This window comes from Vipera berus, assembly GCF_964194415.1.
Source record: "Vipera berus genome assembly, chromosome: 3".
Classification (NCBI taxonomy): Eukaryota; Metazoa; Chordata; class Lepidosauria; order Squamata; family Viperidae; genus Vipera; species Vipera berus.
Window position 1 is genome coordinate 191,352,330 of NC_138204.1, and position 6,000 is coordinate 191,358,329.

Sequence of the window (6,000 nt, forward strand, 5' to 3'; positions counted from 1 at the left end):
AAGAAGAAGAAGAAGAAGAAGAAGAAGAAGAAGAAGAAGAAGAAGAAGAAGAAGAAGAAGAAGAAGAAGAAGTTGGAAGGGACCTTGGAGGTCATCTAGTCCAACCCCCTGCTCAGGCAGGAAACCTTATACCATTTCAGGAAAATGGCTGTCCAGTCTCTTTATTTACTGCATATGTTACTGTAGCTATTAGTAGTACTTTTATCTATTTTATACCCTCCTTTTCTTCAGGAGCTCTCTCTGATTTTATTTTCACTACAACTCTTGGAAGTAGTTGAGGCTGAGTGAGTATCAGAGGACTGAGTACTTTTGTCAAAATGATGAAAGCAGCATTATTGCCACTGTGCTGCCCCTTCGTGTGAGTGTGAATGTGTGTGTGTGCGGTTGATACAATGCACAAAGAAAAAGGAGTAGAGCTTGCATGGCATTAGCATAAAAGCAGCTTTTATCTTTGATGCACAGTCTCACAGATGCCTCTGGTGAAAGAGTGAGTCCCTGAATATGGGTTTCCCAGATCCTAACACTGTTGCAATCTGAAATAATGACTCCCATTTAATAATGCTGACAGCACCACCTGCCTTTAGTGTTGGCGCATGTTTGATAGATACAAATGTCCTCAAGGAATTCTCTGGTTACTAACCTGTTGTTGTATGATGCAACATTTCAATTTCAGCAAACGCAAGCAAATATATATAGCTACCAGAAATGGAGCTGATTTGTGTAAGCCATCTAGCTCTGTTCTCATGCTGCATGGAGTACCGGTAACTTATACAGTATTCACCATTGTGATGTGTGCTCTCCTTTTTCAATTTGAGATATGTGGACTTTCCAGTTATGTGGCTGTGCAGATTTCTCAGCCAGCATGGCTCTTGCTAAGAATTCTGGTACTTGAAGTTCACATATCTGGAGGATACCAAGGTTGGAGCATTAAAGAATCACATTTGTTTGGAACTACACAATCTGTTCAAATATAATTTAGGATTTAAAAACCACCAAGGCTGGATTCATACAACAGACTAAACTAGAACCAAACAAATTTAATATTAAAATAGGTTAAACAGAGCACAGAAGGAGGCCGTAGCCAGATGAGGATTAACTCAGGGTGGACAGACACCAAACTTTCTGATAAAAGACAATCCTATTTGAATTAACATATCAACACTTTTCTGAACACTTTGTATTCAAAACACCTGAAGTAGGAGATAAGCCAGAATTTATATTAGGTGTTTTTATGTCACTACAGTGTAAACACTATGTGATAAACCAATGTTTTTCAAACATGGCAACTGTTAGATACTGTATGTGGACTTCAACTCCCACAAATCCCCAGCCAGCATGAGGAATTCTGGGGCTTGAAATATATACATCTTAAAGTTGCCAAGTTTAAAAAAAAACACTGAGCTAAACTGAAATAAATAGACTACAGCAACTACCCTTGTAGTGATCAGTCTGCTTTTAGGATATTTCCCCAGTGCCAACCAATAGTATTGCCAAAAAACTATGCAGGGTGATATTGGCTCTCAGTGGCAGATTTTTGTCATCTGGTTTCTCTGCCAGATAATGGTTGACACAGTCTATAGACTTTACACACCCTGAGACTTCCCTCACATAGTTTAGGAATAAAGGCGAGGGGTGTGTGTGCTGTGTTAACACTGCTGCAGTTGAGAATAACTTAAAGCTGTCTCACTCATGGGCTGGGGATGAAATAAAAGTGGGGACAAGTCAGGAAAAAAAAGAGCAGCTGCCAAGGCAAATGTGTGCTGTGGTTAAGTACAAAGGGGATATATAGCCTTCTTCTAGTACTCTAGACAATAAATTACATTCACTTGTACCCAAAGATTTTCTTGAGCTGAACTAACCAGTTTTGAATGGTTAAAGCCCCGGGTCTCTGGTAATTTACATAGAAATTTATAAAAGCCAACAGTTGCAGGGAAGGAAGTGGTAGTAGGTGATTGGCTCCAATCCAGAGACCTTATTTTGTCTTTTGGCTCCACCCATCACCATTATTTCAGCCAGTGAAGGGTTTATGGCAAGACCTCATGAATTAAGGTTAGGACTCTAAAGTCTAAAATCTCCATTGTGTAATATCTGCTTGACAGTTAGATAAACTTAGTTTTGGAAGCACTATCTGGTTTATTTTACCTTTGCCTTCCTTGGCTTGAGAACAGTAATATGCATTTACATTCAGTGTTTAATATGGGACCAGCTATAGGGGAATTCTGGGAACTGAAGTCCACACATCTTAAAGTTGTCAAGTTTGAAAATATAGGGAGTTTGGAAAAGATTTGGGGAAAATTGGATTTGTTCAGTCCATGTTTGTAATCTTTTCTCTCATACGCCCATACTTAGAGTCTAACACAATTCTTCAAGGACAGGCAATTGTCCCACATTGGCATTTAGCTTCCAAGCCCCTTGTTATAGCCCTCAAAACCCATTTTAGCTAGGATTGTAAAAAAAAAACTAGTGCTAAGAGAATTGACATCTATTTAAACAAGACTTCTTGCGGTTTTGGTGCAATGTGCATAAAAACAAATAGTTGGAGCTTCAGTTGCACTGTTGTGGCCTAAAACAGGGATATAAAAAATGCAAAGATATAAAACAGTGGTATCACAATTAGACAACAAAGGGAGCTATTCTAATCACTTCAAATTTCCACAGGCACGATGCTGACCTACCAACTTCATACGTGTTTATGCATTTTTACACATACAATCTCACCACATTTCTCTTTTTCTCTATTGAGTATTATGTTGCAGATCACCTGCTGCTGTTACTATTAGCACATGGACATTAGCAGTCTTGTTTCATGCATGAACAGATCAGCTGTCTTGTATGAAGGTAAAAGATTCTGTCAAGTCAAGCTTGCCTTCCTCTGAGTTCAGGAAAATTTCAAGTTTCCTGGCAAAAATATGAAAGTGATTTGCAGTTGCCCTCTGTTTTTTCAAGTCAATAATCCAGGGACTCTCCTGGTGGTCTCCCATTCAAGTAATATCCACACCAAACCTTCCTTAGCTTCTAAGTCCAGACAGCATTGGCCAGATTCTTTTGTCACACATCTTATGAATCAGATTTGTATAGAATTTATTAATACTTTTAAACACATTTATGTTTAATTGCTGGGTGCTATAACTGCCTCCCTGGATAAAAAGGTGCATATAAATCAAAATAAAAGCAAATAAGCATGCGCCAGAGTATGCTTTGATTGGTTGTGACACTATAATGTAACAACTAAGCCTTACTTCCCTTCCTCCCCACCACACATAAATTGTTGTAAATTAACATTTCTCAATTAAACTTTGCTCCAGAGCAAAGCAGATTTGCCCAGACTTTAAAAAAGGCTTATTTGGCAAGCTATTAGACATTTGTTTTAACTTGTTTACTTGTAGACTTGTAGTCTCTTCAGCAACATTTCCATACAACTCTGGCAACTATGTTTCCCTCCATAGTTTCTAAATTCAGATGGGAAGGTGAGAACTGAATAACAAACAGGCCCAGAATATGTTAACTGAAATAATACTGTATGGCATGATAAGAGGGTTTGAATAAGGGAAGCTTTTGGTTACCCAAATACAACTTATTATGAGAAATTATAAGTGATAGAAACATTTTGAACACTGATGGGAAATTAAAATTAATTGAACAAATGGATATTAAGTGCAAATGCAATTAAGATATATTTTGGTTAGAAAAGATATTTTAAATCGACATTATTGATATTATTAGGAAAATGTAACAAAGATATTGATATTCAATTGTATATGTATTAACAACAATAAGAATTGTATTTGCCTAATGTGGGAAAATGTGTACTACTGGGAGAGTAAGCATTGGATGGTGTAAAATTGGGCCTAGATTGAAGAAGTTAATATGTATCACTGAATTACTAATGGGTCCAGGACAACACGTTGTTTATTACGTACTTATGATTTTAAAACTAGAAAATTAATAAAATATTTATATAAAAAAATACTGTATGGCACATTTACTTTTATAACTGAACAGACTGTGGGTTTTGTCAATGTAGTTGATATTGACAAGGTATTCTTTGAATTCTTATACAAAACTGCAACTGTTGAGTCTGGCTAATTCCTTGGCAGCTCTTCTTCCTGGACTAGAACTTTAAAACTGTAAGGCAGAGGAAACAATATCGGTCTTTCCCAACCTGGCAAGTTTCAAATGTACAAGGACCAATATTCCTGCAAATATATAAAAACTGTAAATAAAGAAATTGGCAGTCGATTAGTAACAATGAAGTCCAAGCAGTGTTTCTCAACCTTGGCAACTTTCAGATGTGTGGATTTCAACTCTTAGAATTCCCCAATCAGTCTTCTCCCTGGCTGGGCAATTCTGGGAGTTGAAGACCACACACATTAAAATTGCCAAGGTTTAGAAACACTGTTCCAACACATTTAGAAGCCATGGGGCCTTTAATAAATATGTGGGCAACATTAAAATGCATGGAATTCAACCCTCAGAATTCCACAGCCAGCTAGGAGTTAAAGTCTACACATCTCAAAGTTGTCAAAGTTGAGAACATGCCATAGGCAGAAAAATATTAAAATAAACCTGACCATAACTTAGTGGCCATTGTGTAGAAAACCCAGATTTGCAAGATTGCCTGAAGACTACTGTATACCCATAATCCAGTTTAACAGACTATTTAAAAGACTATTGTATACCCCTAATCCAGTTGCATAACAAAGAAAGTCCAAACTCAATCCTTTGTGTAATGTGATTTTATCAGAATAAAAGTATTGACCATGAATTTCTGTTGCTTATTACTCACATCTACACTACAAGATTTTCATTCAATAGTATATTATATACATATATACATAGTAAAGGTAAAGGTAAAGGTTCCCCCGCACATGCGTGCTAGTCGTTTCCGACTCTAGGGGCCGGTGCTCATCTCTGTTTCAAAGCCGAAGAGCCAGCTCTTGTCCGAGGACGTCTCCGTGGTCATGTGGCCAGCATGACTAGACGCCAAAGGCGCACGGAACGCTGTTACCTTCCCACCGTAGTGGTCCCTATTTTTCTACTTGCATTTTTACGTGCTTTCGAATTGCTAGGTTGGCAGAAGCTGGGACGAGTAACAGGCGCTCACTCTGCTACGCGGTACTCGGGATTCGACCCGCCAAACTGCCGATCTTCAGATCGACAAGCTCAGCATCCTAACCCACTGAGCCACCGCGTCCCTATATACATATACATATATATATACACACACACACACACACACACACAACATAGAATTTATATTTTGCGGCTCTTATAATTTATTGATTCAAACAAAAAGATTTATTTTTCTTTGGACTATTCACTATTTAAACATCTATTTTTTCCTACTATTCTGGATGCAGAACTCTGGCAAACCAGGCAAATGATACCCTTTGCTTTGATTGCCTTGAAAGAGCACTCTTATCACTTTCTTTATGACAAAATCATCTACCACAAAGGAAGATACTTTGCGTGCAGTTGGGACACAGATAAACAGTAGAACAACAAATAGGCATATTTTAAATTGAATTATAGCAAGTAATCCAAAGCAAATGTCAAATGAGTGTTCTGAAAATACTTTAATTGGCATTTATTTTAATTGGTATCTAGAGAAAAGCTATGCTCTTAAATACTTCAAATGGAGAGCCGTGTAGTGATGTCAGTGAATCTGGACTGCATCCAAGATCATTGTAGCTCAATTGTAATCAAGTTAAGACCTGCTGCAAAAGGGTCTGGAGTCATTCTTCCTCTTACCACAAAGTGCAGAGGGAGGGGGGAGCAGGGTGAAATTAGAGGTTTCAAGTATTATTGCATTCAGAAGCAGTATCAAGAGCAATATGAACAAAAGTGCCCAGAACTGTGTTTGGCAGGAAACAAAGGAACTGATTGGCGTAGTGCAGAAATCCTAACCAGATCTTTCCATTGCACCCGCACCCTCTACCAGTTGTGCTAGGGAAAAAAAAACAACTCAACCAACCAACCAGCTTTCTCAGCAATAGGCAA